Source organism: Grammomys surdaster, unplaced genomic scaffold, assembly GCF_004785775.1.
Source record: "Grammomys surdaster isolate TR1022 unplaced genomic scaffold, NIH_TR_1.0 243, whole genome shotgun sequence".
Taxonomy (NCBI): Eukaryota; Metazoa; Chordata; class Mammalia; order Rodentia; family Muridae; genus Grammomys; species Grammomys surdaster.
In genome coordinates this window covers 5,893,500-5,921,258 of record NW_021604688.1, presented here as the reverse complement: position 1 = coordinate 5,921,258, position 27,759 = coordinate 5,893,500, and the positions used below count along the sequence as shown (strand labels likewise).

Below are 27,759 nucleotides of genomic sequence, written 5' to 3'. Positions count from 1 at the left end.
TAAAGTAAAACAGTAAATATCAAAACAAAACTTAAACATTTTAAGTCTTTAAGCTTGGTAGTTTAAAAAAATTTACACCTGAGCATATATTCCTTCTTAAGCACAAAAGCACTGTAAAATAATATACTACAGACCACTTTAATTCTGGTATAAAACAGAAGCTGCAGAGATTAACTTACTCATATCTAAAAGAAGCGAAAGATGTCTTCAAATACTGTGGGTAAGTGACCTTAGAGAAAGGCTGACTAGGGGCATGCATGTTCTTAGCAGTTCCAGGATTGCCTTTGAATCCGGATCCTAAGGTTGGGGTGGAGCTCATCAGTGGAGGACTCTAGCAAGTTCCATTCTTAGCATTGTGATACAATCAATCAAAGGCAAACTCTAGCCTAAAGACTTAGTTTGTGTTCGAGGTAGCAGTTGCCTAGTTTTTTTCTGTTTCATTAGAATGGTGCTGGATAAAAAAAGACAGCAATTGGAACAGTCCTAGTGACCACCAAAACCTGGGAATGTGTATTATCAATGGAGGAACATGCTGAATGGATGGACAGAGAATAAACAACAGAGGCTGTCAATGATGGCAAACTATAGGTTTCTAAGCTTACAGAGATTCTTTGCTTTCTTGCTTTTTGTTATTGATGTACTAGGTTTAAACCCAGTGTTTCATGCATATTGCTCCGCCACTGAGCTACAATCCTAGCCCTTAATATAATTCCCGTCTACTGCTATGCAATTGTTATAGCAGCAATACTATGCTATATATTCGGAGTTGCTGTAAATGCTATCTTAAACAGATGAATTAAGGCAAAAGATGAACAGCTACTGCTTGGATCCAACTAAATGAAGAGTAGGGTAACCAAGCACATCCTGAAACAGGATAACTCAGCCTAGAAAGAGGTCCATTATCCTAAGCACTACAAAATCAAAGCATTGTGATGCACACTTTTTTATAATTTAATTTTTTAAATTATTCACTTTACATCCTACTCACTACCCTTCCAATCAATCATCCCCTCCTACAATTTTTCCCCATTCCTCCTCCCCTTCTCTTCTGAGTGGGTGGGAGCTCCCTAGGTAGCCACCTACCGATAGATATTTCAAGGCTCTACAAGGCTAGGCGCTTCCTCTCCCACTGACACCAGACAAGGCAGCCCAGCTAGAAGAATATATCCCATGTACTAGCAACAGCTTTTGGAATAGCCCCCCACTGCAGTTGTTTGGAAGCCAAATTAAAGCAAGTTGCACATCTGCTATATATGTGCAGGGAGGCCTAGTTCCATTGGTTGGTGATTGAGACTCTGAGAATCCCAAGGGTGCAGCTTAGTTGACTCTGATGGTCTTCTTGTGGAGCTCCTGTCCCCTTGGGACCACATTCTTCCTTGTATTCTTCCATATGAGTCCCCAAGTTCCATCCATCCACTGCTTGGCTGTGGGTGTCTGTATCTCTGATCTTAATCAGCTGCTGGGTGGAGTCTCTCAGAGCACAACATGTTCCTGTCTTGCATGTCCTTTTGGGGCTGAGTTACTTCACTCAGGTTGATATTCTCAAGTTTCATCCATTTCCCTGCAAAATTCATGATATCTTTGCTTTTAATAGCTGAATACTATTCCATTGTGTAGATGTACCACTTTTTTTTTTTTAATCCATTCATCAGTTGAGGGACACCTAGGTTGTTTCTAGTTTCTGGCTATTACAAATAAAGCTGCTATGAACACTGTTGAGCAAGTGTTTTGGGGGAATGTTCGAGCATCTTTTGGTTATGCCCAGGAGTGGTAAAGCTGGACACTGAGGTAGAACTAGTCCCAATCTATTAAGAAAACACCAAATTGATTTCCAAAGTAGTTATACAAGTTTGCATTCCCTCCAGCAATGAAGAAATGTTTATCTTGCTCCCCATCCTCACCAACGTGTGCTGTCTTTTGAGTTTTTGATCTTAAGAAATTCTGATGGGTGTAAGATGGAACCTCAGAGTTGTTTTGATTTGTATTTTCCTAATGACTAAGGACTTTGAACATTTCTTTAACTGCTTCTCTACCATTTGAAATTCCTCTGTTAAAAATTCTGCTTAGCTATGTACCTCATTTTTTAAATTGGATTATTGGGTTACTGGAGTCTAACTTCTTAAGTTCTTTGTAAATTTTGGATATTAGCCCTCTGTCAGATGTAGGGTTGGTGAAGATCCTTTCCCAAACTGTAGGCTTCCATTCTGTCCTATTGACAGGGTCCTTTGCCTTACAGAATCTTTCCAGTTTCATGAGGTCCCATTTATCAATTGTTGATATTAAAGTCTGAGCCACTGGTATTCTGTTCAGGAAATTGTCTGGTGTACCAATACACTCAAGGGTATTTCTCACTTTGTCTTCTATGAGATTTAGTGATTCTGGTTTTATGTTGAAGTCCTTGATCCACTTGGACTTGGGTTTCATGCAGGGTGGTAAATATGGATCTATTTTCATTATTCTACATGTAGACATCCAATTAGACCATTTGTTGAAGGTGCTTTCATTTTTCCATTGGATAGTTTTGACTTCTTTATCAAAAATCAAGTGTCCATAAGTCTGTGGGTTTATTTCTGGGTTTTTGATTCAATTCCTTTGATCAATGGTAACATACACTTTTTAATGCTTTTGTAGTACTTAAGTTGCCTATAAAAAGAATATGCTCCTTTTCAATTCATGTGTTAATATTCTTGTTTTAAATTTATTTTAAAAGAATCTATTACTGTGTTCAAACTTTAAAGGGCAGTTCTGCATATAAAGCAATTCTTCTCAGGACCCTTTGACTTGTCTATAGAACATATGTCACCAGGGGTGAGGGTTCACTCTGTTGAAAATGTTAGATATCTCAGGAGACTGTTCCTTCCTCACTAAACGTGACAAAGAGCTAGACAATCTGCAGACTATAATTTTAGAAAGTTGAGGTTACAGGTAATGAGATGAATTATTTGCAATGAGGAAGTAAGCCCTCTCAGGAGAAAATGAACCTAGAAGACATGACCATAAAAGGCAGGTAAGAAAACAGCTGGAATTTATAACATTTTTTAAAGCTTAGCATGAGCAAGTGTGCTATGTGAACACTGCTGAGAAGTAGTATGTACAACCTCTTGCTAGATATTCTTCATAGTTCTCTAATAGGGGCTCCTACACAAGGGACCTGAGGGAGTCCTCACTGGTACACACCGGGAACTTCCAACAGTGTTAGGGAAATACTCTAACTATCTGTGTTAGTTCAGAATCCTAAGAATAGAGAGGCTCATAAACAAGCACCAATTCCTCATAATTTTGCCAGCTGGGCATCTGAGAGCAGACGCACCTTCTTGGTCAGGACCCTCTTCTGAGCTGAAGAATGTCCACTTGCACCTGTATCTTTGCACAGCAGAAAGAACCAGGGTGCTTTAGGGAATCTCCTTTGCACATTCACTAGTCTCATTCATGAGAATTGCCTCGCCTCCCAGGCAAGCATTCCACCTTTAAGCTACATCCCAGTACTTCCTCTCACCACCCAATAAGACACTGGGCTTAGGAAAATTTTGAAGCAACACAGACTTTCAGTCTGATTCAGTCCATAACACCTATAAGAGACAAGAAACACTAAGAAAAACCTATCAGTATTGAAGGTCCCATGCTAAGACACCAATGACTATGTGAATTAAAAGTGGGGTACACCAACAGAAACAGCAGGCCACAAAAGGGCCCCAATTCAGTTCAACAACTGGTCAAGATTACTTGACTTCACACAATACCTGCTGGAAGGAACTACCTCTCAGGAGTTGTGACCTTTGCCTATCATGCTACCACTAGGGAGGCTGAGGCAGGAGGATCCATGAGGATTCCATGCCAGTTTGAGTAACATAGTGAAACCCGCTGCCCAGAACCATGAAAAAAATGCTTCCCCTTTTGTCTAATTCACTAATTAATAATTATAGTTACTGTGTAAGGTTTCAGATAAAGCAAATGTTTTTGGTTGGGTTTTTGTCTTCCTAAGAAAAAACAAAGAATCATTACCTCACTTTTCACCCAAAATTTCTGAAAACAAAACAATTTAATGTGTCACAATTTAGAAACAATTTTGATGATATATATATGTATACATACATACATACATACATACATACATACATACAAACAAACATATAATTGACCATGGGAAAGAAGCAAGGGTGATTCAATGGTTTGCTTCGGAATGGAGGAGTCTTCAACAGGATTTAGTCTTTAATGGAGAAAGTACAGCTGCACATGCTCTCCTTAGGATGAAGGGCAATGAGGATGGGGGAAGTAAAGGAAGAAGAAACTGAGGGGGTCCTTTTCCTATTACTACAAGGATGCTCAGCTGCTATCTGCTGTCAGAAACTACAACACTGGAAATAAACAATGAAAAGAGTGTCTGTCAGGTAGGTAAGTGGAAAAGAGAAATACAAATTATTCTTATTTGACTACAACTATTCCCAATACAACCTCTTTCATCTTAGTACACAAGAAATGGAACTACTTTTAACAGAGTTTGTCTCAATAGAAACTGAACAGGAGAATGGCCAGGCAACATCATACTTAAGAAGACCTGCACTTAAAAAAATTTAGCATGGCTGTCCTCTGAGAGGCCCAACAAGCAGATGACTGAAACAGACACAGATACTTACACCCAACCATTGGACTGAAGTTGGGGAATCCTATGGTTGAATTAGGGGAAGGATGAAGAAGCAGAAGAGAAGGGTGACCCCTCAGGAAGACCACCAGTCTCAACTAACCTGGACACCTGAGATCTCTCAGACATGAAGCCACCAACCAGGAAGCATACAAGAGCTGGTCCGAGGCCCCTGACACATATACAGCAGAGGACTGCCTGGTCTGGCCTCAGTGGGAGAAGGTGTGCTGAATCCTTGAGAGACTTGAGGCCCCAGGGAGAGGGAAGGCCTGGTGGTGTGGGAACATGGATGAGGGGGGGCGGTTAGGGGGAGGAGGAATGGGATGAAGAACTGTGGGAGGGGGACTGAGAGGAGAAACAACAGCTGGATAGTAAATAAAGAATATTTTTTTAAAGACTATTTACTCATCAACAATGAGTACATTTTAAAATTATAGCATAGTTTCTCAGTGTTTTCAAACTCCTGGCATATTATTCTTTGAGATTCTGGAAAAAAAAATCAGTATTCCCAGGAATGCTTAGAGGTTTAAAAATTGTACTTATTTTAAAAATACTTCTAAACAGCCTTCCTTCACACTATCATTTAGACAGTTAAAACTCATGCTTAAAGAATAAAATACATTCAGTATAATAGTGCAAACAAAGTATGACTAACTGGAGTATTCACACAATGAAAAACAGTTTAAAATTCAGATCTTCCAAGAAGGCAGCAGTCCATCATGGAATCACAAGAGAACACTGGTGTTTTAGAAACCCATTTTCAAAGGATTTACACCAAGCACACTATGTATGTGAACTCACTTGTATGCATTTAGTCTTAAATGTATACATATATACATATACACACACACATATATATATATACATATATATATGTATATATATATATAATAGGCAAGGAACTACATATGAGGAAGAACAAACTTGCATGAAAATTACAAAAGCTGAAGGTGTCAGAAAACTTTAATAATTAAAAACAATTAGAGGACTTCTAGAAGAAGTCAAAGAGGCAAAGGAAGAAGGTAGAAGGAAGAAAACAGATAAAATGACCATTATCTACAAAACTAGCCACTCACCATGCTTTAAGTAAAGTGCTTGTCACATATGTTACTGTTCTAAGAATTAAGGCAGAGATTGTTAAATCCTGTTATTTTGATGTTGGTGGTACTAATGTGTGTGCGTTTCTCTTGTTTTCTTTTTGCTGGTATGGAATTACTTATTTCCTGTGTTTTCTTGGGTGTAGTTATTCTCCTTGGGTTGGAGTTTTCCTTCTAGTATTTTTTGTAGGGCTAGATTTGTGTGTGTGTGTGTGTATTATAATATAAATCACACACACACACACACACACACACACACATATATATATAATTTGATTTTGCCTTGAAATACCTTTTTTTCCATCTATGATTACTCAGAGTTTTGCTGAGTATAGTAGTCTAGGTTGGCATCTGTAGGTTACAACTTTTTATAAAGTTGCATTTTTGACAAAGAAGGCAAAAAACATACAATGCAAAAAAGAAAGCATCTTCAACAAATGGTGCTAGTCTAACTGGATATCTATAGATCCTTATATATCATCTTGCATAAAACTCAAGTCCAGGTGAATCAAAGACCTCAACATAAAACCAGATACACTAAATTTAATAAAACAAAAGATAGGGAATAGCCTTGAACTCATTGGTACAGGACACAACTTCCTGGTCAAACATAGGTGACTCAGGCTCTAAGATCAACAGCTGATAAATTGGACCTCATGAAACTGCAAAGCTTACGTAAAGCAAAAGACACTGACAATAGAACAAAATGGCAGCCTACAGATTGGGAAAGGATCTTCACCAACCCTACATCCAACAGATGGCTAATATACAAAATTATAAAGAACTCAAGAAATAGAAACTAACAACCCAAATAGCCCAATTTAAAAATGAGGTACAGAGCTAAATGGAGAATTCTCAACAAAGAAATATCAAATGGTGAAGCAGTGGGGGTGGAGGGCAGTGCATCTCAAGGATGTGTCAGAGACCAGGGATGGGGAGGCTCCCTGGAATCAAGGTGGGTGACCTTAGCTGAGACTCAAAGTAGTGGGGATACGGAACCTGAAGAGACCTCCTCCTATAGCCAGGCAGGAACCCCAGTGAAGTGATAGGGATACCAACCCACCTACAAAACTTTTGACCCAAAACTTATCCTGTCTATAAGAAAAGCAAGCATGAGGGGGGAGGGACTTGAGGGGAGCAGAGACTGAGGCAATGGCCAACCAATAACTGGCCCAACTTGAGATCCATCCAATGGGCGAGTACCAGTCCCAGATACTATTAATGATACTCTGTTATGCTTGCAGACAGGAGCCTGAGAGAGTTGTCTGAGAGACTCTACCCAGCAGCTGACTGAAACATATGCAGAGACCCACAGCTGAACATTGGACAGAGCTCAGGAACTCTTATGGAAGAGTGGGGGAAAGATCGAAAGCCCTGAAGGAGATAAAAACTCCACAGGAAGACCAACAGAGTGATTTAACTGGACTCTAGGTTCTCAGATAGTGAACCACCAATGAAAGACCATACCTGGGCTGGACCTTGGCCACATATACACATGTAATAGATGTGTAGCTTAGTCGTCATGTGGCTCCCCCCAACAACTGGAGTGGGAGCTATTCCTAAAGCTGTTGCCTGTCTGTGGAATCCATTCCCCTAACTGGCCTCAGTGGCGCCTAGCACCTAGCAGAGACTTGATATGTCAGATCTCAGAGGAGAAAAGGAGGCACTTTGTAAGGGGAGTGGGAAGGTGGCCAGCAACCAGGATATAAAGTGAATTTTAAACAGTAACAGATATAAGAGAATTTTAAAAAAGAATTAAGGCAGGAATCTGAAGCAGTGGTGCCAATTTTTAGTTTTCTTTGTATCTGTTATCCTTTGTGAGGGTCAAGAACAGAAAGGAGCTGCTTGCCTCACCTCTACTCGCACTTGCCTTTTACAAGACATCTTCTACTCCCCTGCTGCTGCTAGGGCCAAGGCCAAAAGACATGTCCTATGTTTATGTTGATTAAAAAACCACTACCACATCAAGAAAATTTTAAGAAATATATAAGAAACATTTTTCTGAGACTAAGGACAACAGATTAGTTTTAACATATTTAAGCAATATTGACCCATTTGTACTATACATAAAAGGAAATGTTCTAAACTTAAAGTCTAGGCTCTATCTGCCCAAGACAGAACTTAGTGGTCTAAGAAGCACAAACATTCCATGAGTCCTTGTTCAACCTAGTTCTTCTTCCCTGAGTCACATTGCCACATAATTCCAAAGGGTTTCTAGTATTTACTGTAGTATGTCTTCAAGTGTTCTGTCTTTTCTGGAAAATCTCTTCATTTTCAAACTTGAATAATAGACAACAATCTAAAAGGAATGGCAATAACATAGGTTTGTTTTTTAAAAAATCTTCACAGTTTAAGAATACCTTCTGTGGGCTGGAGAGATGGCTCCGTGGTTAAGAGCACTGACTGCTCTTCCAGAGGTCCTGAGTTCAATTCCCAGCAACCATATGGTGGCTCACAACCATCCGTAATGGAATCCAATGTCCTCTTCTGATGTGTCTGACGACAGCTGCAGTGTACTCATATATATCTATATCTGTATCTGTATCTGTATCTATATCTTCTGTATCTATATAATATATAATAAATATATCTTTTTAAAAAGAAGAATACTTTTTGTACTGTTTTCAGTTATTCTTTATAATAACAAAGCACTATGGCCTATTATGCTATAGAGAAATAACTTTTCTCAAGACAACCACAGCTATGGTACCTTTACCCATTAGCCTCAAGTTGAAGGGCTGCATTAGGTTGGTGATATGACATCCTGCAGTTTCTAAAGACCTAAGGGAACTTCTTGCTCAACCAAGCCAATGTATGCTTATGTGATGTCTCAGGCTAGTAGCCCTCCTAGAATTGCTGTTGTTCTTGGGCTTTTTCTGATACCAATCTGTTAATATTTTCCCATTTTTCTCCAGCTACCCCTTCAGCTTATCCTATGAAGCTAACTTTCTAAACCAAATAAACACTGGGGTTTATCTTTGGCTTTCATCTTTTTACATGTTCTACCAGCAAATCTCATTCAAAATGCAAATGTATGCTTGCATGTATGTGTGTTTTTGGAGACATCTCATAATGTAGCCCAAGCTAAGTTTGAATTCAATCGTCCTGCTTCAGCTTTCCTAGAGCCCAAAGTATAGGTATGGAGCACCACACTCACAGTTAAATTTAGTTTTAAAACTAAGCTAACTATATTCTGATGACTCAGCTATAACTAGTTCTATCCTCAAGGATAATTTGGCCAAAATTAAAATGATTCTTTTGCTTTTTAAGATTTTCATACCCTAAGATGTCATATCTCATCTATAAACCAGTCTCTGAGATTCTCTTAGCTCCTACGATAGGCTCTACCTGCCTATTGTACCTGCTTCTAGCCAACAGTCCCTTTTTCTGTATCTCTTTACAGATACAGAAAAGTGAGCTGATTTAGCTCACTCTTGGTATCTCCCTCTTGTCCTCTTGTCTAATGATGCACTAGACAGTAAGCTTCTGAACATGTGAGTACATTCATTCTACTTTTATATTTTCACATTAAATTGTTTTCCTCTTCCTCTTCCTCTGCCATGTCCTCCCAAGCCTCTTGCTCTCAAATTTATGACCTTTTATGTTCTCTCCCTTCTCTCTCTCTCCTGTTCGCTTTCTTCTCTCTCCCCTTTCTCTCCCTCCCTCTCTCCCTTTCCCCCTCTCTCTCCCTACCCCTCTCCTAAATTTATAAAAACAACTTTCACAGTTCCTATGGATACTTGCAAAGTGTGTGACTTCAGAGCTGAAATTTGGTATTAGATACCCAACTGGGGGTTCTCTCCTGCTCTGGGCATCCCTTAGTTGCCTGTAGTTCTTTGTGTAGGGTTGGGGTCCCATGAATTTATCTCATTGTATATATCTTTAAAGGGATGCTGGAAAGGTTTTTAAAACAAGTCAGATCAACACATCATTATCTACCTTCAAAAGAAAAAAACAAGCCCCTTCCTGGGCCCCCAAACTTGTATTTTACAGTTCAGTCTTCATACTTGCTGCTGAAGACACTCAGTGACTTTAGGTTTGACTGACCCTCCAACACCACTGCCTTCCACTGTGCTCTTGCAACTTCATCACCACGGCAACCTGCCCTTCCATCAAACTAGACTCAAGTTTCTGAACACAAATATCAGGTCTGCTCAACAGAACTGTGATGATGTGAATGTTCTTTACCTGCTCTACACAACACTAGCCACATGAACATGTGTCAAACCAAATACAGCAAGTGTGACAAAGGTACAGACTGTCTACTCTGTTCTAATTCAACTAGTCACTTGGAGCTAGGCCCTCCATAAATGTAAAGATGTATGCTATGTCCATTTATCTTGAGATGGGTTCCTCTAGCCAGGAGTATGTATTTGGAACTACTCCAAATTCAACCTTCACTAGGTATTAAGCTACTGAAGCTACCTATTTCTTTTAGCATAAATTTTACCTGTTAATGCCTTTCAGAAAATTTACCTTTATAAACATTATAAAATTTGTATACATAGTTATATTAGTTCATAATAACCCCTTATTTTTTTAATATTTGTAGAATATGTAGAGATCTGGCCTCTATCTTTTCTGAATTGATAACTTATCTTTTCTGTATTTGTAACCCGTTAGTATGAACAGAGTTTTAATTTTTTTTAAAGAACCAGATTGGCCTTTTTAGTTTTTTCTATTGTCTTCCTGTTTTATAATTTCACAGTTGACATTTACTATATTTCCTCTATAAGTAACTGCTTCATGATAGATTTTCTTATGACAATGCTAACATCAAATATAACATCTAGTACTGATAAAATCAGCACACTGACTCCATGCTTCACTAAAGAGACAGACAGAGTTGTTAGAGAGCTGGGTAGATGGGTTTGAATCAAAGTCAAATATCACATCTTACAGAAAGTTCGTGAGTAGATCATGTCTGCTTTGCATTCCTTGTTCCTTTCAATTTTGTAAAATGTGATACACACACACACACACACACACACACACACATACACACACACACACAAATGGCCCAGAATCTTCATTGCTTTGCTTTACTTTTTTTCTCTTTTAGTTCTACCTTTTTATCATTTTTTAATTGTTTTATTTATTTACATTTCAAATGTTGCCCCCCTTCCCAGTCCCCACTCAAAAAGTTCTTCACCTCCTCCCTCCTCCCCTTTGTCTCTGAGAGGGTGCTTTTGTCAAATATTAGGTGGCTGGAGCTATGTAGGTTTATACTTGGTTCATCTATGCTATTCCACGGATTTGCCTGTTTTCATGTTGGTATTTTGTCGTTTAACTATTATGGCTCCATAGTATAACTTGAAATCAGGTATAGTGTACTTCTTCAGGGTAGCTCTGACTACCCTGGACCTTTTGCTCCTCCATAAGAATTTTAGGATTGTTCGATTTTTGTGAAGAGTAGCATTGGGATTTTGATGGGAGCTTCTTTTGGTAAGATAGCCATTTCCACAATCATAATTCTTTAAATTCATGGCTATGAGAGGCATCTTCTAGTGTCTTTAACATATTTTCAACCATAGTTTAAAATTTCACTTTTCTATTTCCTTGTTAAGTCTAAAGTTTTAATTTCTTAAAGCTTGTATCAACTGGGCTGCTTCCCTCATTCTTTCTCAGCATGTTTATCATTTTATAAGGGAAATCTACTGATTTTTATTTTTAAAGTTTTATTTATTTTATTTATATGAATACACGATCCTGTTACAGATGACTGTGAGCCACCATATGGTTACTGGGAATTTAACTTAGGACCTCTGGAACAACACTCAGTGTTCTTAACCCCTGAGCCATCTCTCCAGCCTGAAGCCTACTGATTTTATATGTTATTTTTGAGTCCAATATGTCACTTAAAGTTCTTATCCAGTTTGAGATTTCTGATAAGAGGTTTGCGGTTTCTTATACAGGATCTTATCATTTGCAAATAAGATTACTCTGACTTATACTTTGTTATTTGTATCTCTTTTATTTCCTTATCTTACTTATTGGTTTAGTCAGTACTTCAAATTCTACATTGGAAAAGATTGAAAAAACAGACATTATTGTTCTGTTCTGATTTTAGAAGAAATTATGAGTTTCTCCTCCATCTAATGTAATGTTGAATAGATTGGTCATGCATAGCTCTTATTACATTGAGATATGTTCTTTCTAATTCTAGTTCTTTCAGGGCTGTTTTTTAATTTCAGTTTTCAGTTATTTACTCCAATAGATATTTACATTTGATCATGAATCCTGTAATACTACTAAGCTTGGGGTTTTTCATGAGATTCCTTGGAATTCTTACAAAAATAATCCAAGCTTAGCCCTAATATCTAACAAATACTCTTGTTCCACCATGCCTAAGATTTTCTGCAGTCCATCAAAAGGCTTTCTTAAGAAACACATAATATATGTTTTGGCACACAGACACAAGCTGGTCAACTGAGCAGTCCCTGTGCTTTTTATATTTCTATCATAGTCTAAATATATTATGGGAGGAAAATGACAAGTTGGTAACACAAGATTTTGTAACTGTGAAACTGTCTTTTTTATATTTTCAAGTAATCTTTTATACTTCTTAGGTGGTATAAGGTGATCATCCTAAATTTATCACATGACAGCATATGCAGGAACACAAGAGAAAACTCAAGGTTACTTTGGAAAACCCCATCTTAATCCCAAGCCTCACAAAAACAAAAATCACTGTCAACACGAATTCCTGGAAAGGAGCTATGGCTGCAAAGACTGATCACTAGTTAGAATCACTGTGATGTGGAGAGGTTGAATGTCACAGGTTCAGATGCTGATTACCTTATCCCTGTCTAGCTTCACCCCTGAGTAGATAGATATCTGTGTGTATCTATGTGCCTGACCTAACATCCTATTAACTCAGCAGATCACTAGGGTCCACAAACCTAAGATAAGAATATTCTCAGCATCCACAGCCCACCTTGCAGTACTAACTGCCTCTCTGATGTACCCACAAGCACATCTTTTAATTGCTTGATTTGTGGCATTCTTTGTTCTATAAAACTATAAAACTTCATGATCCTTCATATAGCTGTTTCTACCTTGGAAAACAGAATTTAGATTAACCTAAATCTGTGTTCCTGGCCCATGGTCACTTAAATTTGGCTCTAGAATACACTATCTCTTATTTTGGATCAACATCATCAAGAAAATAAACAACTTAATCATCAATTCAACAAATACAAAATACCATGAAAAAAAAACTGTCAAAACTATAGACATGCAAAAGCTTGATGCTTCAGAATTCTTTGTCACAAAATACATTTAATGTGGTTAATTAAAAACATATAAATGCAGAGAAAGAGCATAATATATGGGACCTCAGGAAGTGAGAACAAAGCACAGAGAAATAGATAATAGTAACAAAAATGCAATTATACAAAGAATAGAAGAAAATCTAACATTCCTACTAAAGCTAAAAAGTTTCACCAGTACCAACATCTAAATTTGCAGACTTGAGATAATAACTGATTTCTTAGAAGGATCAATAGAATGTACCCTGACCGTCATCACAATTATGTAATATGTATATTATAAAATAGGAAATAGATCAATTTACATGTCATTATGAATATTTATAATGCTTGTTTATAAAAATGTAATTAATACATGATTTTATACAGTTGTAATTCTGCTTCCCAATATCATATAAGTATGTTCACACCTGACACACTCTCCCCCAAGGTAACTTGTAATACATGGTCAACAAAGAAAAAAAATTATTTTATGGGTTTTAGACAGTTACAACTTACAAGAATATAAGAAAAATTATTTCAGTATCATAAGAACAATTTGGCTCTTAATTCAACCAAGAAATAAACTGAGTAATTCCTCTTGAGGAAATGACTATGTTTTAGACATTCCTTTTTGGAAGCATATTTTGAAAGGGAAGAAAAACTTGGGGATTTATGACAAGTTGGTTAATGTGAGGACCTTGGTCCCATGAAGGCTGGATGCCCCAGTGTGGGGGAACTTGAGGGCAGGGAGGTGGGAGTGGGTGGGTGGGTGGGGGCACATCCTCATAGAAGTAGGAGGAAGGGGGATGGGATAGGGGGTTTCTGGGGGGGAGGGAATAGGGAAAGGGGATAACACTTGTAAATGAAATATTCAATAAAGAAAAAAAAGAAAAAATCCATTTACCCCCTCAAAACCTGAACTACTCCAACTTTATGCATATAAATTTGAAAACATGGAAGAAATGGAAAAATCCCCTGAAAGAAGACACAAACCACTAAAACTTTCTTAAGAAGAGATAAACTGACTGGAAGCTTGCAGTTAAAAAGGTTTCCATCTGAAAGAAGGGAAAATACATTCTGGGGTCAGAAGGGTTTGCTTATGAATTTTAACAAAAATTTAAGAGAAAAGGCTAAAATTCATCCTACACCAATGACTTTTAATTGGAGAAACTTTCTAATAGTATATAGCAATTAACACAGAGATCCAACTGGTGGATGTCTCCTGCTTTCTGGGGCAGGTTTAACTCCTAATATTTGGGACTTACAGATTAAAAACAAAGAAAACATGAGGTTGGTGAGTGAGACAGTGGGGATGAAGCTGGAAGGAAGGAGCTACAGGAGGGAGGAGTGAGTACAACCAAAATACATGGTAAGGAATAGGCAAAGAGTTAATCTAGATGGCATTTTAAAATAATCCTAGACCCGAAAGATTAATTATATACAAACTCCCACAGGAAGTGCAAAAAAGGGAAATACTTCTCAAAACGTTCATGTCAAGCATTACTCTAGTAAAAAAATCACACAAAGGCATAATGAAAGAAGGAAGAATTCAGGATAATATGTCTTTTAAGGCAAAACTTAACCAAATCTAGTAACATATAAATGGATTATATATCAGTCAACTCAGGGTCAGTTCAGGAGTGCAAAGTTGGACATACAGATCAATCACCTCACCTAACAACAGACTGCTCACTAAACAAGCAAAACTAAGCCATACTAACACTGCGGTGCACACTGAAAAAGCTTTTTAAGCAAAACTCAATAGTCTTTGTGACTGAAGAAAGAAAGCAACAGAGCAAGTGAGCGAGACAGTGAGAGAGAGAGAGAGAGAGAGAGAGAGGGAGGGAGGGAGGGAGGGAGGGAGGGAGGAAGGAAAGATTGATGAACAAATGAATATCAGCAACCAGGAAAGAAACTCCCCTAATCACTCCTTTGATCTCACAGAAATGTTCATTTTTATTGAAAGTTAAAAAACTAGCTAGGTAGAGCAGTAAAAATCAGTTAATGACTAGAGAATAAATAGTTTCCTGTTAAAATATGAATGAAAGGAAGGATGGACTACAGTACCAATTTCATTTATCCGTGTAATACAAGTTCTGTACAAGTAGTGCAAGACAGTGAGAAAAAGAAATGAAATTATATGGATTATGAAAAAAGAAGACATTATTTTCAGAAAACATTAAATGTCTATTTGAAAAATGTCAAATTATATATAAAAATTCAATTATAATAAAATAGTGTTTTAAGAGTTGTTCGGTAAACATTAAGAACAAGTAATGCTTGTGAAAATATTGTTGAAGAAAATCAAGCATTAATTTTATCTCAAGGTATTGCAATGATACACAGATAAACACATAATCAGACTCAGAAATTTCAGTATCTTTTTCTCAGTAAAGGATAGAACCATTTAGATATTAGAAAAAAATTAACATACAGACAGAAGCTTTGGACCCAGACCTTTAACACTTGAGGAATAATCAACTGAAAAGTACAGAATACAGCTCCCTATAATTATCCACCATCACATATTTAAAAGTTAGAGCTTAGAAAAACAGAGCAAGAGAGCTGGGTGTGGTGATGCACAAGTACAACCCCAGCACTAGGCAAGCTGGGGCAGAACAATCACAAGCTTAAGGCCAACTTGGGGGAAACAACAAGACTCAGTTTCAAAAAAATAAAAAATAAAAACCACAAAAGACCAAATATACATTTTCCTACTATCCATATCTCTTACAATGAAACATCTCAAATTTCAAGAAATTCCCATAAATGGCTCTTTACCGTATAGCTCACTGGCGGATCTTGTTTAAATGAAGACAATGGGAAAGTATAGCAGCCCAAGTCCTTGCATCTTTAGCAACGCCCATGTGTTGCTGATGAGGTTCACATTATAAGTTTAGGAGATGTATTAGAGGACCCAAAAGATGAGAGGAAAGGAACAATCACTTCAGGTGTTTCCACTGCCACAAAGGGAAAAATAAAAACGACTGGGGGCTATTCCAGTGTATGTAGTCATGGTGCGAAGCTGTTACTATCATTATCTCCTTTAATCTTCACGACCAGGATGCTGAAGAACATACTGTTACTTTCATTATCCAGAGAAGGAATCAGAATGAAAGGACATCATAAAGTCTTCTACCTACTTGTCGTAGCAGAATACAAACGGGGTGAACTTTCCTTGGAAAAATCCCAACATTTTTCCTAAAATTACATTAATTAGAGATTTCCTTTTGAGTCCCCTCTCTCCTTTCCCTCTACTAAACTGTAAGCATCTTTAAACATCTCATTAAACATCTTTTGGATGACTGTTCTGTTGATGTTTAGGAGTTGTTAATTTTACCTTAAAGATATTACAATTAATCATACAAATTACATCCAAAAGATCTGAAATTCTTAAACTTTCATGATGACAAATTATGTCAATTTTCATTTATTTTGCTATCCAAGCAATGATTAAATAAAAACAGAATTATGCCATACATTGATTTCAAGAATTAGCAATGTCTGATATTATCTTCAAATATTCCACATTGGACATACATTTGTTTTATAAACCAAAAAAAAGTGAAGATTTTTAAGTGAGCAATTTAATTATCAAGTAATATATGAACTTTCTCTTTATATCCTCAAATATTAGCACCAGACAGAATTAAGGGAAAAAAGTAACATATATACTTGCAAATGTCTCTAAATGATCGTTTCTATCATAGTTAATGTTGGGGAAAATAAAGCAAATATATACAGCGGAAAATCAATTCCCTGAACTAAAGTTTCCTTACCAGGTGCTACATATAGAACAGTTCCAAGAGTCCTTGCAGCCTTGTACAACAGGGAGAGCTCAGACCTCAGGATCAAGTCCCTGAGTAGTTGATCACTTCTCAAAAGGAGGTATAAAGCCTGTTCCCCAAGTCATAACAAAGAAAATAAATATAACTAAACATTCAAACTCCTGTCGACTGGTGTACGGCTAATACCTAAGGCTACTTAGAATTTTGAACTTCAAAAACTACACAGAAGCTGTTATGAAACATAACTCTTCTGAGGTGGGGTTGAAAAGTCTTGGAGCATGTGAACTCCTTGGTGGTGGCAGTGAGCATTAGAAGAGAATCAGCAGAGTATCCTGTAATACTCAATGGGAATATCAAATTTTGATTTTAGTGTTAAATTCTTTGCAGAAAAGGAAGACGTATGTACAGGATGAAAAGAATAACACTTTTTGGTAACAGGTAATGTTCCTTCTCTTCTGTAGCAACCCACACTTCATATTAACAATACAACTTGGTGCTAAAGGAAGCCTGAAATGAACTGAAAGCAGTCTTTCCTAGAAAGATAAAAGTCTGGATTTTTAGACCAAAATTAAACTTTTTAAGACTTCATTTGCCATTGGAGGGCAGAGCTCCAGAGATTCAGCTCAGTCAGGCTTTGCAGGCAAGTGCTTTTATTGTCTCCTCCCCCACACTATAGGATATGACTCCTGAAGTGCCAACAGATCTGCTGAGGAAGACTACTTTTCCTTAGACTTCTGCCTGCCCAATATTTTAAATATAACTCAGATTTTGTAATTGTGAGAATTACTAGTTTTAGACTTAAAGAGATCACATAAAAACTACATGAACAAGCTGAGTTAAAAATGAGTCACCTGAAACTCTAACCATCTATCTAGTAGTTTTTATACCATTCTTACTGTATTTCTTTCTCAGAGTTCCCAAAGAATAGAAGTCCTTGCAAAAACTTCAGTTGCCTCTTGACCTGTTAAGCCAAATCACATTGCTATCCAAACAATCCTTGTATGCTGTATCAGTTTTGGGCCATAGCAGTTCTGATTTATTTTTAGCAGATAATTTGGGGCAAGAACTCTTTTCATTGCTGCTTCTTGCTCTGTCTTGCAAGACTGCCAACCTTGCGTTTTGCACTGTGCAGAGTCAGCTCCAGCACTACAGGTCCAGTAAGTGTCAACAACAGAACGCTGCCCTAGTTGTCAGAATACAGGAAAACAAGATGTGAGGCCAACTCCCCAAAAATCTAGTGGCTTCAATCACCATCCCCAATCATAAAAGCTCAAACAACTCAAAACAACTATGTAATTGAATGCTCTGTTTAACATTTTTCAGCCAATTGGCAGGCAGCACTCACAAAAGCATCCCCAAGTGCAGGAGACACAGATGCTGACTGTACACAGAGATAACCAATTGGCAAGGACTTTGTCCACAAAGCCCCCTTCTGTCTTCTGCTTCCCCTGACAAGCTTCCCACCAACTGACTCACTCTTTTACTCTCACTGCTTTATAAATGCACCAGAGGCTAAGATGTCTCACAGCATTAATGGAATAGCTTCAGCCAGTAGGTTTACAACCCAGGTTAAGAGATCAAAGGCACAAAACCACAGAAAACACTTTAAAAGCTAACACTGTGACCTGAAGTATTCAAAAGCATGGAAAAAACCTACATCCCAAGATCAACATTTCAGAAGCAGAACTCTAAATATTCATAAGCCACAAGAGTTTTATTAAGACTTATCTCCTCATGCAAGACAACAGAGCTAACCCAGGCAGGTAGACAGCTTTCACAATAAAGCATTCTGAAGAGACAACCAGATTATAACATTTAACCCTTAAAAGTTTTATTTCATAAACATTTATATAGAGAAGGACTCTATATAAAAAAGTGCAGATTTTTTAAAATTTCCTCTGCAATTTGGGAGGATGGAAAAACATGCCTGATTTGTATATTAAAGCACAAGCATCTGTCCTACTGATGATATTCTAGGGAAGCACATTAGCATAAAATTTAACGATGTCAAATAAGTGGATGTGAAATAGGGACTGCGTAAAGACACTATTTCCAAGGCTGACAGAAACATCACTGTTTAGAAATGCAAATGAAACCATTATGTTCAATAATTATATGAAAATATGAACAGTTCAGCATGTTTTCCAGCCCTGATGGCGGTTAATGGGATGTACGCTTATGTAAATAACTACTATTAAAGCTAATGCTGAAAAAAACTAATAAATTCATACTAAAGCAACTGATTTAGTATGCTTTTAAACCCCAGCAGTGCTCACTTATTAGAAAAGAGTGCGTTATTATGTTTAGAACTCATTACTGCTACGAGTCACTGCAACTCCATCAATTACCATGCATTAATGAAAATGGGACACATACAAAAAAAATTATTGCCTCTCAGCAGTTTTCTTTAAAGACAAAATCTAGGGTATTACCACCATGGGGCCTTCTAGGGAACATAGCCACATGATAATCTTTATTGCTAAAACAATACTCAAAACATTGTCACCCTAAGGCATTTTGTTGGGAAGACCAAAGAACCTTTCAGCAAAATGCTAAATATTTTACAGGACTGACCATTTCAACATCAATGAGAGAATTTTAATATTTGAATAACATCTGTAAGACCTTTACTGAATGTATTTTTAACACATGACTCTGGTCCTTCTTTCAGAGGGAGCCTAAGAAATAAAAATATATGGTGGCAATTTTAACAGTGTGAACAATAGATGGCTTCATTCCAAGACACTGTCTGTTTTAACAGATAAATCCCACTCAGTTCTACAGTCTGTCTCAGTGAATGCTGTGCAACCACAAGATTGGATTTTTAAGAATAAACCACCTTACACTTCATTCTTGGCAACAAGCTGGACTTTCCTATAATATATTAAATATTTAACATAAGATAATAAGGAACTGGAAAATTCTCACTCCTTAAAATTTTGGCTTAGCTGGAGCCAAACAGTAAAGAAAATGCTGACAGAGTGAGAATTTAAGAACAGAAATGTCTTTGCCTTCACTCTCCTGCCAACTATAGTATTTTAATTCTTTTCCTCTAAATGTAATTTAACTGACCCTTCATCTTTTTCTAGTAGATAGGAAAACAGAACCTTTCAGAAAATACTAAATGTAAAATACAGTTGCTAGACCTAAGACACACTCTCACTATACAAACTGAGTATGTGTTTACTTAAAACTTGTAGCTCTCACATGATTTCAATAGTGTATACTTTCAGCTCTCATGTTTATTGATTGGAGAAACTTTTATTGAATTTAGATCTATTACCAGGTGATGCAGAGTGCCAGATTAGGCTGCTTTAGTGGTAAAGTGTAAGTTTCTCTCAGGAGTCAAAAAACATTGGCTTAGCAACTTACATAACTGATATTACTGACACCAAGTATAGGAACCTATATTACAGTCTAAGTATGCAATAGCACACAACACAGAAGCTAGGTCTGAGAGAGATACATAGTAAGTATATCCTAAAGTGCTATAAATAATCAACATCCACTCACAATTTTATAAACTTGAAACAACACCTGAGAAAGCCAGAGCCAGTTTGCAGGCGACTCAGTGGCGGCTGGGCTTCCACTACATAGCAATCATATCTATTATGTCCTATAATGGAGGGGCCGTCATTGCCATGAAGGGAAAGAACTGTGTGGTCATCGCTGCAGACAGGTGTTTCGGGATCAAGGCCCAGATAGTGACCACGGACTTCCAGAAGATCTTTCCCCATGGGTGACAGGCTTTACATTGGCCTGGTCGGCCTGGCCACTGACGTGCAGACAGTTGCCCAGCGTCTCAAGTTCCGACTGAACCTGTATGAGCTGAAGGAAGGTCGGCAGATCAAGCCTTACACCCTCATGAGCATGGTGGCCAACCTCTTGTATGAGAAACGGTTTGGTCCCTACTACACAAAGCCTGTCATTGCTGGCCTGGACCCGAAGACCTTTAAGCCCTTCGTTTGCTCTCTGGACCTCATTGGCTGTCCCATGGTGACGGATGACTTTGTAGTCAGTGGTACCTGCTCCGAACAAATGCATGGGATGCATGAGTCTCTCTGGGAGCCCAACATGGATCCAGAACACCTGTTTAAAACTATTTCTCAGGCCATGCTGAATCCTGTGGACCAGGCTGCCATACGAGCATGGGCATCATTGTCCATATAATTAAGACAAGATCATCACCAGGACGCTGAAGGTCTGAATAGACTAACCTGTGCTCTGGTCCCATCTCCCTTTTGTTGTTTTTCTTTTTAATAAAATTGTATTTTTTAAAGAAAGAATGAATGAAAAGGAAAGAAAAGAAGACAACTGTGAAACAACAGAAAACTTCAAGAAAGAAATAGGTGGGTAAAAATGATGATATAAAAAACCAGTGTCAAACTCAAGGATTAATATGTATCCTCCCTATGATCCCGGGCCAAGACAAAGATGTTCTCTCAGTCATAGCTACTTAATGTGAAACTGGAGTACTGCAACAGGAAAAAGAAAAGGAAGACAGAAAAAAAGCCAATTGTTTTTATTTGCAAACTGACATGGTTTCATATATAAAAGTATGATAAATGATAATTTATAAAAGTTAAAAGCTATACAATAAATATATAGAAATCAACTGTATTTATAAATTTAACAATAAAAGCATTAAAACAAAATTTAGAACAACCTTTAAAACAGGAAAACTGTGCTACTGCTAGCTACAATGAACACATGAAAGCTGAATCTTAGAATGCCGAGATAGAAAAGAAGTGGCTCCCTAACTTACAGTTATCATTCTGGAATACCAGTACCAAATTGTCTTCTACATGAAATAAACAAACACACCTTGTTGTGATTCCTGCTACTGGCATGCTTGTTATGCTCAAGGAAGCCAGATCCTGACAGCCAAGCAACCTCATAGTGTAGGTTCAACTCCAAGCATGGCATTTAAAGCTCCTTGCATCTTTCTGCCTGAGATATCTTTTGCTTCATCAGAGAAGTCCATGATGCTGAGACGCCTCAGCTAACTCCTAGTCAACCTCTCTTGCCAATAACTGGGAGGCCTGCTCTTTTCTACAGGGAAACAGAGGAGCAGTGGATCTGGTGGATAGGCTGAGTAGTGGAGGAAGGGAAGGCTGCAGTTGAGATGTATTCTTAAAACTTGTATCACCTCTACAAAAACTAGAAAGCAAGATTTTTGTTGTTTGGTGTTTTTGTTTTGTTTTGTTTTGTTTTGTTTTGTTTTGGGATGAGAATTTTAAAGAAAAAAAACTTCAAACAGAAAAGAGTATCTATGAAAGAATATTTGAAGGCTATTATTAAATCTATCTTCACATCATTTTACATGTTATGAACATTCTTGAAAATATTCTACAAATAAAACTTTTATAGAGTTTAACCATTTACTGGGAAATTTTATATTATTTCATTTGGCCATCATCTTTGGTAAATTATTCAGGTATTGTTGACACATTATATACAAAAATTTTAAATTTACAAAGGGTGCTTTATCCATAGTCATAAGGCTACAATGTAAAGCATATAACACAGGACTTCTTTCCAAAGCACCATAGTCCTTTCGTCTATAGCATACATTAGGATTAATAATACCTGAGATATCTCATTCCTAATTTAATAAGTTTACAAACAATATTCTTCACATAATCTTATTTAATGAGGAAAAAGCTGTTTTAGCAACACGTTGAATTAGTTTTCTGCCATCTCAAGTTATGACGTGATGTTATCTACAGGCTATCCTTCTAAGCACTGCAATTCCTCTAAGTGAATATGCATACCACCATATTAAAATCTCCTTTTCCTAACTCTGTCTTTAGGTATGAACCAGTCTTCTAGTCCTTTCAGCCTGGCACACTGATGCCCTGGGTCTTTTCATGTGAGACATGGGTAAACATGGGAAAACATTTTTTTCTGCACTGAAAACGACAATTCTCTCCCATCACCACGTCATAGGTTCCTTTTACTGCCTGTCTCTTCAGCATGTAAACTTCTTGAGAGGGAAATTTCTATTTCCAGTCTCAGTTTCAGCAGTGTTTTTGTTCTTTTCTTTTCTTTTTTTCTTCCTTCCTTTCTTTCTTCCTTCCTTCATTTTCTTTCTTTCTTTCTTCCTTTCTTTCTCCCTTTCTTCCTTCTTTTTTTTTTTGTTTAAAGAAAGTATTCTGGACCGAGCCTAGTGCAGGTCGCAGGCAGCAGCTCCGTACCCAACCGCAGAAAACCAAGAAAAACAGGGACTCCCAGGAGCTTGAACTCACGCAGCATCCCAGGTAAGGAAATAGCAGCACTCACCCCAAACAGGGAGCAACAGGGACCCACTGGGACCCAGGAATTCACTCCTGGCCTGGAGCAGGCCCCATCCGGTCTGGGCCCGAGCACTCGCGGATCCCGGGAGGCACCTCTGCACCCAATCTCGCAGACTCCAGAGGAAGCGGGGCTCGCAGGACCTCTGTGCCAAGCAGGGTCTTGGGCTAGGAGGTGGCAGTGCTTGCCCCCGAACAGGGAGTGGCTAGGACCCACTGGGACCCAGGAGTTCACTCCAGGGCCCGGAGCGTGGGTTCCTTCCGGTCTGTGCCAGAGCAGATCCCGGGAGTCAGCTCTGGACCCAATCTCACAGAACCTAGAGGGAGCAGGGCTCTCCGTGGCTCAAGCTAGCTCAAGCAGTTTCTTAGGCTAGGAGGTGGCAGTGCTCGCCCCCAATCAGGGAGCAACTGGGACCCACTGGGACCCACTGGGACTCATTGGGATCCAGGAATCCGCTCCTGACCCGGAGCCCTGGCCCCTTCCGGTTTCCACCTGAGCACCGAGCACATCTTGGGCCTCATCTCTAACTAAAGCAGCAAAACCCATCCCAAACAGTTCTGACACATCCTAGATAATAGGAAAGACAGGCCCCAGTCAGAGACAGCACTGATAGCACAAAGGTGATCGAGATGGCGAAAGGCAAGCGCAAGAACACAAGCACCAGCAACCCAAGGTACTTGCCATTATCAGAATCTAGTTCTCCCACATTAGAAAGTCCTGAACTCCCCATATCACCAGGAAAACAAGAACCAGATCTAAAATAATTTCTAATGATGATGCTAGAGGACTACAAGAAGGAAGTAAATAACACTATCAAAAAACTTGAGGAGAACACAGGAAAACAGGATGAAGTCCTTAAAGAAACACAAAAATCCTTTAAAGAATTACAAGAAAACACAAACAAACAGATGAAGGAATTGAACAAAACCATCCAGGACATAAAAATGGAAGTGGAAACAATAAAGAAATCACAAAGGGAGACTATCCTGGAGATAGAAAACCTAAAAAAGAAATCAGGAGTCATAGACACAAGCATCACCAACAGAATACAAGAGATAGAAGAAAGAATCTCAGGTGCAGAAGATACCTTAGAAAATATTGACACAACTATCAAAGAAAATGCAAAATGCAAAAAGTTGCTATCTCAAAATATCCAGGAAATCCAGGACGCAATGAGAAGACCAAACCTAAGGATAATAGGTATAGATGAGAGTGAAGATTCCCAACTTAAAGGGCCAGTAAATATCTTCAACAAAATTATTGAGGAAAACTTCCCTAACCTAAGGAATGAGATGCCCATAATCACACAAGAAGCCTACAGAACGCCAAACAGACTAGATCAAAAAAGAAATACCTCCCGTCACATAATAATCAAGACTCAAAATGTACAAAACAAAGACAGAATTTTAAAAGCAGTAAGGGAAAAAGGCCAAATAACATATAAAGGCAAACCTATCAAAATTACACCTGACTTCTCACCAGATACTATAAAAGCCAGAAGATCCTGGACAAATATCATACAAACCCTAAGAGAACATAAATGCCAGCCCAAGCTACTTTACCCAGCAAAACTCTCAATTACCATAGACGGAGAAACTAAGATATTCCATGACAAAACTGAATTTACACAGTATCTTCCCACAAATCCAGCTTTACAAAGGATAATGGCAGGAAAGCTCCAATACAAGGAGGGCAATCATACCCCAGAAAGAGCAAGAAAATAATCCTTTTCCATCAAACCCAAAAGAAGATAACCACACAAACGATGTCTCCACTATTAGCAAAAATGACAGGAAGCAAGAACACCCTCTCCTTAATATCTCTTAACATCAATGGACTCAATTCCCCAATAAAAAGGCATAGGCTAACGGACTGGATACGCAAACAGGACCCAGCTTTTTGCTGCTTACAGGAAACCCACCTCAGTGACAAAGACAGACACTACCTTAAAGTAAAAGGTTGGAAAACAATTTTTCAAGCAAATGGCACTAAGAAACAAGCGGGAGTAGCCATTCTAATATCGAATAAAATCAACTTTCAACTTAAAACTATCAAAAAGGATAAGGAAGGGCATTTCATACTTGTCAAAGGAAAAGTCAACCAACATGAACTCTCAATTCTGAATATCTATGCGCCAAATACAAGAGCATCGAATTTCATAAAAGAAACCTTACTAAAGCTCAAAACACACATTGCACCTCACATAATAATAGTGGGAGACTTCAACACCCCACTCTCAGCAATGGATAAATCATGGAAACAAACTAAATAGAGATACAGTAAAACTAACAGAAGTTATGAACCAAATGGACTTAACAGATATCTATAGAACATTTCACCCTAAAGCAAAAGAATATACCTTTTTCTCAGCACCTCATGGTACCTTCTCCAAAATAGACCATATAATTGGGCACAAGACAGGCCTCAACAGATATAAGAAAATTGAAATAATTCCCTGCATCCTATCAGATCACCATGGTCTAAGGTTGGTCTTCAAAAATGACAAAGAGAATGGAAAGCCCACATTTACATGGAAACTGAACAACACCCTACTCCTTGATAATCAGGTAAGGGAAGAAATAAAGAAAGAAATTAAAAACTTTTTAGAATTTAATGAAAATGATGACACATCATACCAAAATTTATGGGATACAATGAAAGCAGTGATAAGAGGAAAATTCATAGCTCTAAGTGCCTACAAAAAGAAACTGGAGGGAGCATACACTAACAGCTTGACAGAGCACCTGAAAGACCTAGAACAAAAAGAAGCTAATACACCCAAGAGGAGTAGAAGGCAGGAAATAATTAAACTCAGGGCTGAAATCAACCAAATTGAAACAAAAAGAACTATCCAAAGAATCAATAAAACCAGGAGCTGGTTCTTTGAGAAAATCAACAAGATAGATAAACCCTTAGCTAGACTAATCAGAGGGCAGAGAGACAGTATCCAAATTAATAAAATCAGAACTCAAAAGGGGGACATAACAACAGAAACTGAGGAAATTAAAAAAATCATCAGATCCTACTACAAAAGCCTATATTCAACAAAATTGGAAAATTTGGATGAAATGGACAATTTCCTAGACCAATACCAGTTGCCAATGTTAAATCAGGACCAGATAAACCATCTAAACAGTCCCATAACCCCAAAAGAAATAGAAGCAGTCATTAAAAGTCTCCCTACAAAGAAAAGCCCGGGACCAGACGGTTTTAGTGCAGAATTCTATCAGACCTTCAAGGAAGACCTAATTCCAATTCTTTTCAAACTATTCCACAAAATAGAAACAGAAGGTACACTACCCAACTCATTCTTTGAAGCCACAATTACACTCATACCTAAGCCACACAAAGACCCAACAAAGAAAGAGAACTTCAGGCCAATCTCCCTTATGAACATTGATGCAAAATTACTCAATAAAATTCTAGCGAACCGAATTCAAGAACACATCAAAACAATTATCCATCACGATCAAGTTGGCTTCATCCCAGGAATGCAGGGTTGGTTCAATATTCGGAAATCCATCAATGTAATCCATTATATAAACAAACTCAAAGAAAAAAACCACATGATCATCTCACTAGATGCTGAGAAAGCATTTGACAAAATTCAACACCCCTTCATGATAAAAGTCTTGGAAAGGTCAGGAATTCAAGGTCCATACCTAAACATAGTAAAAGCAATTTACAGCAAACCAGTAGCCAGCATTAAACTAAATGGAGAGAAACTTGAAGCAATCCCACTAAAATCAGGGACTAGGCAAGGCTGCCCACTCTCCCCCTACTTATTTAATATAGTATTGGAAGTCCTAGCCAGAGCAATTAGGCAACACAAGGAGGTCAAAGGGATACAAATTGGAAAGGAAGAAGTCAAAATCTCACTATTTGCAGATGATATGATAGTATACTTAAGTGACCCCAAAACTTCCACCAGAGAACTCCTAAACCTGATAAACAACTTTAGCAAAGTGGCTGGATATAAAATTAACTCAAGCAAATCAGTAGCCTTCCTCTACTCAAAAGATAAACTGGCTGAGAAAGAAATTATGGAAATGACACCCTTCAAAATAGTCACAGATAATATAAAATACCTTGGTGTGAACCTAACCAAGCAAGTAAAAGACCTGTATGACAAGAACTTCATTCCCCTGAAGAAAGAAATCGAAGCCGATCTCAGAAGATGGAAAGATCTCCCATGCTCATGGATTGGAAGGATTAATATAGTAAAAATGGCTATTTTGCCAAAAGCCATCTACAGATTTAATGCAATCCCCATCAAAATTCCCACTCAATTCTTCTCAGAGATAGAAAGAGCAATCTTAAAATTTATTTGGAATAACAAAAAACCCAGGATTGCGAAAACTACTCTCAGCAATAAAAGAACTTCTGGAGGAATCACCATCCCCGACTTCAAGCTGTACTACAAAGCAATAGTGATAAAAACTGCATGGTATTGGAACAGAGACAGGCAGGAGGATCAGTGGAATAGAATAGAAGACCCAGAAATGAACCCCCATACCTATGGTAACTTAATCTTTGACAAAGGGGCTAAAGCCATCGAATGGAAAAAAGATAGCATTTTCAACAAATGGTGCTGGTCCAACTGGTGGTCAGCATGTAGAAAAATGAAAATTGATCCATACTTATCTCCTTGTACAAAGCTCAATTCCAAGTGGATTAAGGACCTCCAC

The 27,759-nt window shown here is 38.0% G+C and overlaps 1 pseudogene; it reads left to right on the top strand.

Moving 5' to 3' along the window:
* The first annotated feature begins 201 nt into the window (after window positions 1–201).
* On the top strand, window positions 202–20,984 carry LOC114627162 (annotated as a pseudogene).
* Window positions 20,985–27,759: the final 6,775 nt, after the last annotated feature.